Genomic DNA, 13,909 nt, shown 5'->3' with positions numbered 1-13,909 from the left:
TTTCATTAGAATTTCATTTGAAATAGATTATTTTCTCCACTCATAATGAATAAATGCAGACAGACCCTCAAAAATCATTCCACATTTTGCAAATCATGAAAGCCAAGGCTGGCATCATTAAAGTGAATTAAACGCATGACTTAGCTTTAGAAGAGTTTGTTGTGTATGTTTCTTTAACAATCGATTTGCAACGAAGAAACTTTCTTCAGTTTTAAATCTGGCGCACACACTGCTTGCAATCTCGACACAACTTCTGGCATGACATCATGTGCGCATTCCACGCATTACAACGTAACTTCCTTTTTGACATCATGAGCATATGTAATTTTCTTTTACTTTTTGTTTTATTTCATTAAATATAATTTAATTTAAAAAGTTTTCACAAAGCTTGGCCTGCAAGGGTAGGTGCGTGGATGGGAGGTGGTCACAGATCTCATTTGGGGGAAATGCCCCCACCCCACCCTCCCTTGGTGCCACACTACCTTAAATGAGTCCTTGATTGATTTTATTGTTGAGGAGTCTGATGGTGGAGGGGTAGCAACTGCTCCTGAACCTGGTGGTGCGAGTTCTGTGGCGCCTAGGCCTCTTTCCTGATGGCAACAGCATGTGCTGGGTTGTGTGGATTGTTGATGATTATTGCTGTTCTCTGACGACAGCATTTCCTGTAGGTGTTCTCAACAGTGGGGACGGTTTTGCCTGTGATATCCTGGGCTGTGTCCACTATCTTTTGGAGGGCTTCACACTCAGGGGTATTGGTGTACCCATGATGCAGCTGGTCAGCACACTTTCCTCCACACATTAGTAGAAATTTGCCAGGGTTTCTGGTGTCATACAAACTTCTACAAACTCCTAAGGAAGTCGAGGCGCTGACGTGCTTTCTTCATTTTACCCTTGGTGTGTTGGAACCAGGAAAGATCCTTCAAGATGGTGACTCCCAAGAACTTAGATTGGATTATGCAGTCTACCTCTGATTCCTCAATGATCACTGGATTGTACACATCTGGCTTTTCCGGAAATCAACAATCAGCTCCTTGGTTCTGGTGACATTGAGTGCAAGGTTATTGTTGGTCCACTATTCAGCTAAGTTTCAGTCTCTCTCCTGTATGCTGTCTCACAATCCACTATTCTGGTATTGTCGGCAATTTTTAGATGGTGTAATTGTCATATCAAGCCACATCTTATTAATGCCTTTCATAATTTTATATGTTTCTATAAGATCCCCCTTCATTCTTCTAAATTTCAGCAAGTACAGCCCGAGATGACACAATCTCTCCTCATAGGCTAACCCACTCATCTCTGGAATCAATCTGGTGAACGTCCTCTGGACTGCCTTCAAAGCCTGTATATTCTTCCTCAAGTCAGGAGACCAGAATTTTACGCAGTACTCCAGATGCGGCCTCACCAGTACCTTGTACAATTTCAGCATAACCTTGCTTCTTCTAAATTCAATCCCTCTAGCAATGAAGGCAAACATTCCATTTGCCTTCTTGATAGCCTGCTGCACCTGCAAACCAATCTTTTATGATTCATGCACAAACACTCCAAAGTCCTTCTGCATGGCAGCATGCCTCAATCGCTTTCCATTTAAATAATAATCTGATCTTCCATTTTTAATTCCAAAGTGGATTCCAACATTGTACTGCATCTGCCAGACCCTTGACAACTCACTTAACCTATCTATATCTCTCTGCCGATTCTCTATTTGCTTCTCCACTCAATTTAGTGTATCAGCAAACTTAGATAAACTATACTCTGTCCCCCTTCCATAGCATTAATAAGCAGCAAAGTTTATGTATTTTTGTTTACATATGAAGGGAACAAAATGAGGACCCAAGATTAAATATAGAAACAACTCTCAAGAACAGATTAGGAATATTGGACAGAAATAATTGTTTGGTCAGATACATGAATTCTGCCCCAAGAAGATCAAGGTGGCGGTTAGTGTAGCGGTTAGCACAACACTGTTATAGCATCAGCAACCTGTGTTTGAATCAGGAGCTGTCCATGGGTATTGAGTGTAAATGGGCAGCATGGGCTCATGGGGTGAAAAGGCCTGTATGTCTAAAAAATTTAAAAATGAAAATTCTACTTATTCCAACACCCCCAGACTGAAACAAACACAAGTTCTGGTCCTCTCCAACTGCTTGTTGGCACTCCTTCAATTCATCCTCTTTGACCCATCTTCCATCTCCACCTACCCTCATGCGCAAATTGTTGGTCATCTCAGGGAATTGTGAAAAGTACCAGTAGTTCTGCCATTGCCAATAGAATTTTAAGCATTGAACACAACACAGATGTGACATTAAGAAGAAAGTTTCAACCTACACACCCTTTTCAGCTTCACAATCTTCATTGCTCTCCCTACTCTGTTCCCTTCCCTTTCTGACGCCTCATTCCCTTCCCTTCCCTCTCCTCTCCTCCCATCCCCTGGCTTCCATATCGTTCTCCAGCTGTCACTCGAATGTGTTCGACACAGGGTGAGGTGGAAAAGAACGGTACGTTTTATTGAACGAGAGCATTGACGTTGACCTCACCAACATGGCGGCGGAACGACCGTTCCAAATGACGTCATACGTCAGGGTGTGTTTCCGTGACGCAAAGATCGCGCGCTTTGCTGGAAGAACCACAAAGCCGTGGCGTGCTGGGTTAAATGGGATGGGTCCTTAGCTGGACGCTGTGAGTATGTGTGGGGTTGGAGGGCAGTGCCCAGTATGATTAACAGCTTAAAATTGGTTGAGGGAAATTATCAGATTTTAATAGTTCCTGTTTGGTAAGGACTAGCAAAAGATTGAAAGGCTGAAGAATAAGATACATTGTCGTGGCGGCCTGAGAGAGAAACTCTTGGGTCATGCATCTATTCTGTGTTTAGTGCAAGAAAACTACTGGAGATTTATTTTCTTAACTTTACTCCTTACTTAATTTTTGTTAAGAATAATGATTGGGGAACATGTGGACTTGTTTGGCCGAGCAACTGCTCACCTGTTTTTTTTCCCCTGATATTTTTTGGTAATATTTGCCATTACTTGAAAATTTGAGTTGTTTGGTTCAGTGGAGATACGTAGTCTTGACTACTTGGGGATGGTAAAGAGGGTACAACTCTCTCATAATACTATCTCAAATTCCAAAGCACTCTGGGATAATTATTTGAGACATTTAAATGATGAAAAGTTGGGGTGGTGGGGACACTCAACTAGCCAGACAGCATGTATGAGTAGAAATGCTCAGTCAATGTTTTTGGGCAGGACCCTTGATCAGTATTCAAATATATAGAATCACTGAACACTACAGCACAGATTTAGACCCTTGGGACCTTCTAGTTTGTGGTGAACATTTTCACCTAATCCCATTAACCTGCACCCAGACCATTCCCCTCCTATTTATGTTCCTGTCTATATTTAAAAAAAATTGTCATAATTAAGCTTGTATTTGCGACAGAGTCACAAATGTCCAAATCCTGGAGAAGAATGGAATTACGGACCTCTATTCAATCATCCACGCTCACCGCCTGCGGTGGGCTGGCAACATTGTCCAAATGGAGGTCGGCCGATTACCCAAAGATGTCCTTTATGGTGGATGCTCCCTGCCCACATCTTTGCTACAGACTTAATCAAGTGTGATCTCCAGTCATTCCATGTCAACCCTACTGACTGAGAGGGCCTCGCAAAAAATCGCACTGCATGGTGTTCTGCAATTCGCAGTGGCACATCACAATGTGCCCACAACTACAAAAAGTTCTGTGCCCACAACTACAAAAAGTTCTGAGGACAGAAGAGCTACAGGGTACTGTGTTAATCTTCGCTTGTGAAAGGATGGGCCATGATGATAATGATGATGTTTACCAATTCAGCTGACAGCTCATTTCACACTCACCACTCTGATGCTCTCCCTAATGTTCCCTTTCAACTTTTCCCCTTTACCCTCGAACCATGTCCTTTAGTTTTGATCTCTCCTAACTTCTGTGGGGAAAAAAACATGCTTGCATTCATTCTCTCTATTCCATCATAATTTTGTATACCTCTCTCAAATCTCCCTTGGTTCATCTATGCTCCAGGGAATATCTGAACCTGAATTGTTGACTGATCATTTCTACCCATGAATGCTGTCTGACTTGTTGAGTCCCTCCAGCTTCTTGTAGTTTATTGATGCGAGCATCTGCAGTTTTTAATTTTCTCTAGAAGTTTCAATTGTTCACATCGTGCATCAGCATTGAATTATTTTGTATTGTGAATAGTACTGTTGAACCATTTCTGAAATATTAGTTTCATTCTGAGTTGGTTTTGACTTGATATTGATTTTTCATGTTTCATCTCGTCTCTGCCAATGTCTATGTGGCGGCTTGTCCTGACCTACTGGGTCACAGCAATGAATGGGTTTAAGTGAGGGGATTCGTGTTTCTAATTTGAACACTGCCAAGAAGAGAGCAACAAGCTTATAGTGTCTATGATGTCCCAGTTGAAAGACCAGATGACAGACTGATGCTTGACTCATTTGTGTAGTGCTGTTTTATATGCAGGTGCAAACGGCTGCCGGCTGCCTGGTTACGGGGCTTTTTTTAAATTCTTGCGCCTTTTCCGGAGACATTCTTCATGTGATGTTCAACTGGCTTTACACTTGTCTTGACTTCCCTCAGGATTATTTTGGAGTCTCCCAGATACTGAAGGTTCAGACTGCAAGTAAAAGTTTGAGAGAAATTGCAAGTTCTTTTAAAAATGTATTTTATATTTGTTTTTACCTGTTCGTGTAAAGAGTTTGGAGTTTGGAGTTCAATTGTTATAATTGTACAGGGGGTTGATCAGGCCACACCTGAAGTACTCTGCAGAGTTTTGGTGCCCTTAAGAAAGGTCAGCCCAAAAGGGATTCACTAGTCTCTCTTCTGGGATGTAAAATGGTTGTGTTTGTATTTCTTGGAGGTTTAGAAAAATTGAAAAGAGATTGTTCTGAAACAAATGGTTATATGGTAAATGTTCTGTGGGGATGTGTCAGAATAGACCTGGAGATGATTTCATAAATCTTAAAGAAGGGGATATAGTTTCAAGATGAGGGGCTGGGGAGTTAAAACTGAAATTTGTCAAAGTATCTTCCTACGGAGTGCACAGAATTCATTTCCTACCTCAGTGTAATGGAGGATAGTTCATTAAAAATATATGTACTTTAAAATATATCTAAAAGATTGGATAATTAATGGCTGTGAGTGTCTGGCACAAGGGAGAGGTTAAAGCCTGGGGCAGGCTGGATGGTGGGGGAGGCCTGAGGGGCCAGATGGCTTATTCCTGCTCCAATGATGTACTGAGAGGGATTGGCAAGTGTAGGTGCCAACAAACTCTAGAGATCAGAGTCACAGGATGTATGGTTGGTCATTTAGGAATAGATGAGAAATCGGGGGTAATTGCATCTGTATTTCTGTTCATCAGCAAACAATGAATGTTTGGTAGTTGTGTTTCTGCAGTCTAAAATTTAAACTTACTCTTACAACTGCCAAGAATTTCCCAACTGCATAACCCTCCATTTTTCTCAGTTCTATGCACCTATCTAATAGTTTCTTAAAAGATTCTATTGTACCTGCCTCCACCATTGTTGCAAGCAGTGCACCCACCATTCTCTGTGTGATAAACCTATCCCTTGCATCTGCCTGCACTTACTCCCAAGCACCTTAAAATGATACCCCCTTGTATTAACCATTTCACCTCTGGGGGTGGGGGAAATCTCAGGCCATCGAACTGATCATTGCTTCTCATCACCTTATACACATCTATTTGGTCATCCTTCATCTTCTGTCATTCCAAGGAGAAAAGACCAAGATCACTGGACCTGTCCTTATAAGGCATGCTCTCCAATCCAGGCAACATTTTATGGCATATACATTCTTCCTGTAGTGAGGTGATCAGACTGAGTACAATATTCTAAGTGGGGACTAACTAATGTCTTGTATAGTTTCAATATTACTTCACAGTTGATCAGATACTCTTTATTGTCATGTAATAAAACAAATGTAATGTTACACAAATTGTCTTTAGTCTGTCATAAGGAATACAAAGATTTGCCATTAGAATTGCCAGGTGCCCTTAATGTTTCTGGGCACAGATGGTATGCTTTCCAAAAAACTGAAGGATAAATTAAGAAAGGCATTAACTATGAACCCAATGCTCCAAACACCTCTTTATCAAAACTTTCAGGCACTAGGATAATTGGAGATGTGATCTATTTGGATTTTAGTAAGGCTTTTGATAAGGTTCCGCATGGAAAGTTAATAAGGAAGGTTCATTCACTAGGAATTAGGAGAGAGATTGTGACATGGGTTCAGAGGTGGCTGGGAGATAGACAGCAGAGAGCCATGGTGGACAAATGTATGTCAGGTTGGAAGCCTGTGACAAGCTGGGTGCCTCAGGGATCAGTGCTGGGTCCCTTGTTGTTTATCATTTATATTAATGATTTAGAGGAGGGTGTGGTTAACTGGGTAAGCAAATATGCAGATGATATGAAAATAGGGGGAGTGGTGGATAGATAGTGAGGTAGATTTTCTTGGGTTACAGAGGGATTTGGTTTTTGGAAGAGTGGGCTGAAAGATGGCAGATGGAATTCAATGTAGACAAGTGTGAAGTGTTGCATTTCGGTAAAAATAACCAGAATAGGACATTTACAGTTAAGGGGAGGGCACTGAGGCACGCAGAGGAGCTGGGGGTTATGGTACAGTGTTCACTGAAGGTGGATTCCCATGTAGCCTTCATAAATCATAGAGTATAGGAGCTGGGAGGTGATGCTGCGACTGTTTAAGGCATTGGTGAGGCCAGGTTTGGAGTACTGTCCTCAGTTCTGGTCTCCAAATTATTAGAAAGGATATAGATAAGGTGGAGAGGGTGCAGAGAAGGTTTACAGCATCTGGATTACAGGGAGAGATTAAGGAGACTGGGACTTTATTCATTGGAACGTAGATGACTGAGAGGGGACTTGATAGAGGTATTTAAAATTATGAAAGGAATAGATAGACTCGACATAAACAGACTCTTTCCCCTGAGGGCAGGGGAGATTGGAACAAGAGGCCATGAGTTAAGGGTAAGGGGGCAACACTTTAGGAGAAATATTAGAGGTAGCTTTTTCACTCAGCAAGTGGTAGCAGAATGGAATTAACTTCTGAATGAGATAGTTGCATTAGGGTTCCTTCTGTCATTTAAGAGAAGGTTGGATGAGTACGTGGAGGTGAGGGTGTTGGAGGGTTATTGGCGGTGAGTTTGAGCTAGTGGAGTTGTTCTAGTGAACCGGTGCAGACTCGAAAGGCCGACATGGCCTGTTTCTGCTCTGTAAATGGTTATATGAGGATTGGGTGGCAAAGTGGATAAGGCCCTGTCCTGGGTATAGATTGGTCATAGTGTTTGAGCTACTGAAAGAAAATAGACACACACACCAAGAGCAGTTCAGTTTATACAAATGTTTATTACAAATTCAAAAGCTGATTTCAAACTACAATATGCTAGCCCTTTCCAATTATACTTATCAACGCCTGGACTGGTCCCAACTGCCAAAGCGAGGCAACGACTGCACACTTGTAGTAGGTTGTCAGGGCGGTGGTAGCAGCTTCTCCACCTCCTCTGACCGGGACATTGGCTGGACTCTAGAAATTCTTCTTCTTGCTGAGAGATGTTGCCACCTCTCGGAGAATCTTCCACTTCAGCAGTGGAACCATGGCTTATGTTACCCAAAAACTGCTTACCCAAGCACCTATTCCCAGCACAGTAAGAAAGATAAGCAAGCAAGCTTTTATCGAATAGCATAATTTTCAGCTTATCACTTTGATTACAATGGTTTATTTTGCATCAAGGCTAGGCCTCTGACAGTCTGTGACCAAAACAAGCAGGAAGATTCAATGTTCTTGGTACACAGACGTCCTTTCATCAGATAACAGAATCTCTGGCCCCTCGGTGGAATTTAGCTTATGTCTGCTGATTCTAAAAAACAAGCAGGTTCTCAGCCTTGTAGAAGCAAAGGCTGCAAAAGTAAAAAACACGGTTTAAATCTTCCATTACAGGCCCAGACATTGAAAAATGGACTTTTGAGGAGTTGTGCCATTTACCCCTTAGAATTATATTCAAAATTTATCTCTCAATATTCCACAAAAGTATGTCAGCTAAAATAAAAACTCTCAAAGGCGAAGTATTCACTTGCTGACAGGATAAATGAATGAAGAGTTTACTGTGATATAAGCAAGTACAATATACAGAGACAGTGAAAATCTTTCTTGCTGAAGCTTCCCAGGTACATAAAATGCAGTAGCAGTGTTGTGTAGTCAACACTTGAGAAAAAAGATAATAAATATAAAATGTAGAGAAAAAAAATTCAAGATTCACAGTTTGCCATAATGTGCTGTTCACTAGTCAGACAGATCCTTGGAATTGTGTTACGAGTTGATTATTTTAGAGGGCTGTTGGAAGAAATTTGGTCTTCAACTTGGAGGTGCTGGACTTCAGGCTTCTGTTCCTTCTGCCTGAAAGTAGCACTGAGAATGTTCCCACATTCCAGTGTTATGGACCCAGAGGACCCCAAAATAGATATTCACCAAGACAAATGGTTACTTAAACAAAATTTGCTTATAATTATCTTTAAATATGAAAACAGGATCAAACTTTAACTTATCACTATTAACTTAACTAACCTTGCTTCACCCCCCTTCTAATTCTCAGCACATGTGTATGTAATGTGTATGTAAGTTCAGAAAGTTCTTTGATTCACAGTCCAATCTCACTTCTCATTCTTCCAAGTTTACTGGCATCAGACAATTCTCATACTGTGCACAGAATTTAACATTTATGAAGTTCACCAGGCTTTAGTGCTTGAAAGGTAAATGGTTTACCGCTCAGGAAGGTTCTTGTTGGATTTCAGAGAGAGATTTGTTGTTCCTGGATACCCACAACTGATCCCTTTTAATCAGCCACATCAGTGTCTTGCTGAAGAAACTTGCCCCATCAGGGTTTTCCAGATGATAACCTCTTTCTTTCAGGTCACTACAGAGTTCCTCTTTGTTTCTCTTATTTCAAGTGAAACATTAGGCACCCAGTCCTCTCCTCTTGCATGAACCACGAAGGCTTTGACCAGGCTGATCTAAGCACTCACAACCTGTCTTCCAAATGGGGTTTTTCCACAAGCTTTCCAGCCTTTTTGACACTCTCTGCCTGCAAAACCACAAGCTGCACTCCCAGACAGTCTGCGGCTCTGAACTACTCCTCCTCTGATCTCATCACCTATTGCTTTATCAAAACAACAATCCATTAGTGAAGTCTCTTGGGCACGCCTCAGAGTTTTTGCAAAGGCCCCCAGGAGCCACCCTGTCTGGGTTGAGCCAGTATTTTAAATGAGATCTGTTTTGAAGTGTTTGTGTGCGACCTACACTAAAAAAAACTTGCCCAAATTTATCTCCCGAAAGCAAACATAACATAATCTGTCACAATGATTAAATTGGGATTATTATAGAATGTTTGAAAGATAAATGTAGAAAAAGGGCTTTTACTTCTGAAGATAAAATAAAATTGAATTAGGAGCAAGAATGAAGTTGTTTGAGCTGATTAGGCTATAGCTCCACATGTTCCATTTGTAGTTTTGTTGTGTTCTGGGAGTGGTCAAACTGCCACAAGATCTTGTTTGCCAACTCCTTGCAACAAAAGTCATCATACAATTTGCCTTTCTAATTGCTTCTGCATCTGCAGTGCGACTGGTTTCCTGAGCAATAACATTTTCAGACCCTTGGGAGACATAATTAGCTTCTCACTATATGAAATCAAGTTCTGCTTTTCTACTTGCAACCAACATGAAAGGGTGGTGGTCAAGCTATGTTGATATTCAAGCCTCCCTGTTATTTAGTAATAGGCGATTTGAACTTTCATCTCAAGTCTGCTCAATAATTTTTGATTTTTTTTAACCCCTATAATCCAGACTTTTGTGTCTGCAATGGCTCGCCATCCATACTCTGACATGGGTAGTTTCAAAACCTTTGTGTGCAAAATTTATCATCACAGTCCTAAGTAGTGGACTCTATCTTGAGGCTCTGCATTCTATTTCCAAACTCGCCCACCAAGAAAGCGAATTGGATTGATGCACCCTCAGGATTTTCTGTCACATACTGATGATCAGTTGCAGCAGTCATTCTCAACAGGGGCCATTCAGCCCTGTACCCTGGGGGCTGCACCCTGGGGGCTGCACCCTGGGGGCTGCACCCTGGGGGCTGCACCCTGGGGGCTGCACCCTGGGGGCTGCACCCTGGGGGCTGCACCCTGGGGGCTGCACCCTGGGGGCTGCACCCTGGGGGCTGCACCCTGGGGGCTGCACCCTGGGGGCTGCACCCTGGGGGCTGCACCCTGGGGGCTGCACCCTGGGGGCTGCACCCTGGGGGCTGCACCCTGGGGGCTGCACCCTGGGGGCTGCACCCTGGGGGCTGCACCCTGGGGGCTGCACCCTGGGGGCTGCACCCTGGGGGCTGCACCCTGGGGGCTGCACCCTGGGGGCTGCACCCTGGGGGCTGCACCCTGGGGGCTGCACCCTGGGGGCTGTACTCTGGGGGTTATGGGCTGAAATCAGAAAATATTTTTTTAAACTTGACTGCTTCACTGGGAAGTGGGGCCATTGAACTCTGAGCAGTCTGAAGGCGGCCATAGCCAAAAAAGTTTGAGAATGGCTGTCCTAAAGAGCCTACATAATACTCAATCTGACAACTTATTAAAAATATTTTATTTATTAGAAAACAAAGTAATAACCATAGTTACAGAATTAAAATTAACAAATTATCAAAAAGCAATTTACATGGTTACATAGAGGAAAAAAAACTATAGAATCCAAAAAAAAATCTACAACCTAACCCCCCCCAACCTTTCCCCTTAACCTAAATCTGACCCCATTCCCCATTTTAAATAAAAAAGGAGAACAACTTCAATCCTTTATTTAGTATTCAATGTGGCGATTCAGCCGCACACAACCAGTTCCAGATTCTCAAATTTAAATAATTCAAATATGGGCTCTAAATCTATAATATTGATCTCTTAAATTATGTTATCTTCTCCATTGGAATGCATGACCTCGTTTCTGAATGCCACTTTTATAAGCTAAGCTCCATTTGATCTTTCCATGAAACAGCTATACATTTCCTTACTACAGCTAAAGCCAATCTCAAAAATGCCATTTGAAATTTATCTTCTTTATGTAATAAAGCCATTTCAGAAAGGTACCCAAAATCTGACAACTTCTTGGCCACTCGTTTAAATTGCTTGTAAACCTTGCAGATTCTTTGTCACATTTTCACTACAAAATCATGTTAAAAGACCTGCTCAGTGAATTGATGGGAAAGGAAGGGAAAATGAATGATCATTCATTGGCATGTTGATGCCTAATTCTTAAATTTGCTTTGGTGCTTTTGGGGAAGTGGAAGTAATGGTGGTGTTGGAGAAAGAGGGGGGACATGATGGATTTGCTATCTTTCCTGAGGGTTTGCAAAAGGCCAGAGCTGGCAAGGTGGAAAAAGATGCAATATCCATTTATGCTTTCTTCATAGTACAGGTACAGTTGAATCTGGATGGCTCCTTTTAAGGAAAAGAATAAAACCAATGAATGAAATTTCTGTTTTGTGCTGGTGTCAAAGCAAAATCTGGTTACTTATGTGGCATAATATTGCTGCACTTTGATATGCTGACTGAAAGTTTCAAGGAATAGTCTTAAAAAAGCAATTAAAATGAAGATAACCCCTGTGGAAAAGATAAAATTTTGATTGTTAAATCAACCCGACAACCCAAAAGGTTTCTAAGGGATTGAAGCACATCTGAAGTGTGGTTGGTGTTGCCACAAAAGAAACGGGCTAATTTGCACACAGCAAGCTGCCACATACTTTAAGTGACAATAACCACATAACCTGTTTTGTGCACATTCCTGAAAGTATAAACATTAACCAAGGCAATGGGGAAAATAATTTTTGAATCCTTTAAACTCTGGTGAAATGCGGTACTGCGGCCATAACCTCACTGGGCTGGGTAGGCTGGTCTGCCTTCTCTACCTGTATCTCCTCCCCATAAGATCCCTAATAAAGGCTGAGAGCCCTAGTCTTCTCTGTCCGCATGAGCTAGCAGCATGTAGAGGCATGCCAAGGTTTTCTGATTAATAAAGCCTTTGACTACTTGCTTTGTGCCAAAATTATTAATCAGAATTTTAATTGCCATGGACAAGGTGATTAGACTGGAGAAGCTGGAAACTGATCCAAAGGAACCAGAGGCCTCTGTCAGGTTCAACATGTGGCTACATTGATTGAAGGCCTGCATGAGGCACCATAAGATCATAGCTGACAGCGATCAATACGACCTGATCTTCACAGCGGTGGACCACTGAGCATACCAAATAATCTGTGACTGGAATGGGTACGAAGAGGTAATGGCCCTACTTTGACAGCAATACTGTGCCCTGATGAACGCTATGTATGCTCACTACCAACTGGGCTCCTGACACCAGGGCCCTGGTGAGTCAGTCAGTGATTTCATAAGGGCCACACGGGAGCTGATGGGCTTCCACTCCCATTACGTAAGGGAGTGACTCCTGCAGAAGGGCATCCGGACCCTTCAGGACGTTGTGCAGATGCCCCAATTGCTGGATATTGCCCAAAAGAAAGTGGAGACCCACTCAGCAAGCCACATAGCCATTATGTGAGGAAAACAGGTGATGCCATCTTGGGATTCGAGGTCCCTGACTCCCACTGCCACCGCTGAGCACGTGAGGAGCACGTGAGGTGCAACTACTGTGGCCAAAGCAGACACCCACGGAAGTACCTGCTCAAACTGCTTGAGGAAAGGGCACTACACCAAGGTATGTCACTCTAAACCCCACTCTAGTAGTGCCACATGCAGACTGTGACCCGTGTCACCATCTTGGCCCAACCCATTTCTGGCATCATTTTCGGTGGCCGAGATCCAAACAGGCACTCAACAAAATGGGGTGACATCACATCTGGCTTCTCTTTTGGACTCCACCGTGTGCTATCCATGGGGGCAGCTATCTTTGCAATCTCCCAGGCGGCCATCATGGCGGCAGCCATCCTAACAAAATAGCAGCATTGACTCGCACAGTGAACCCAGTAACAGCCCCTGGAGGGCGCAAGTGGTGAAGTGGGGAAAAGTACTGGATGGTCATAGATTACACCTAAACCATCAACAGGTGCCTCTTCCCTGCATAGCCGATATGGTGAATGAGATTGCCCAGTTCAGGCTTTCTCCACCAAATCGGCATATCACCAAAATCCAAAGACTAACCATACATAGCATTTGAGGCAAACAGCCATCTCTATCACTTCCTGTAGATCCCCTATGGCTTAAAGAACTGAGTGTTAGTGTTCCAAAGGAAGGTGGATCACATGGTGGATGACAATAAACTAAAAGCTATTTATCCCTATTTGGATAATGTTACCATCTGTGGCCATAACCAGGAGGAACATGATAAGAAGCTGCAGAGGTTCCTGGCCACCACAAAATTCCTCAACCTCAATAGAATAAGAAAAAGTGCGTGTTTATCACTGAGCAACTGGCAATCCTGAGGTAAGTGGTGGAGCATAGTGTCATCGCCCCTGACCCCAAACACATGCTCACTTTCTGGAATTCTGCCCCAGAAATCCAAGGCTTTAAAAAGGTGCCTGGGGCTCTTGTACTACGCCCAATGGATCCCCAACTATGCCGACAAGGCCCAACCCCTGTTGAAAACCACCACCTTTCTCCCATTGGTGGAGGCCCGTAAAGCTTCAGAAAGCATCAAGGATGCGATTGCCAAGGTGGGGATGCACACCATTGATGAATCCAACCCAAGTGGAGAGCAATACCTCTGACTTTGCCATGGCTGCTACGTTGAACCAAGGAGTCAGGCTAGTGGCATTTTTCTCCCTAACCCTCCAAGGCCCCAAACA

The 13,909-nt window shown here is 42.9% G+C and overlaps 1 protein-coding gene across 2 annotated transcripts in view; it reads left to right on the top strand.

The window, feature by feature from the left end:
- Window positions 1-2,595: 2,595 nt before the first annotated feature.
- Window positions 2,596-13,909, top strand: part of hmces (5-hydroxymethylcytosine binding, ES cell specific) — a 49,279-nt gene continuing 37,965 nt past the window's right edge. For both annotated transcript variants that reach the window (XM_069937349.1, XM_069937348.1), the window contains exon 1: window positions 2,596-2,676. The gene's annotated coding sequence lies outside the window, so the exon portion shown is untranslated. The remainder of the gene's footprint in view (window positions 2,677-13,909) is intronic.

Source organism: Narcine bancroftii, chromosome 5, assembly GCF_036971445.1.
Source record: "Narcine bancroftii isolate sNarBan1 chromosome 5, sNarBan1.hap1, whole genome shotgun sequence".
Taxonomy (NCBI): domain Eukaryota; kingdom Metazoa; phylum Chordata; class Chondrichthyes; order Torpediniformes; family Narcinidae; genus Narcine; species Narcine bancroftii.
The sequence above is the reverse complement of the archived record's forward strand: the minus strand, read 5'-3'. Positions and strand labels throughout refer to the sequence as shown.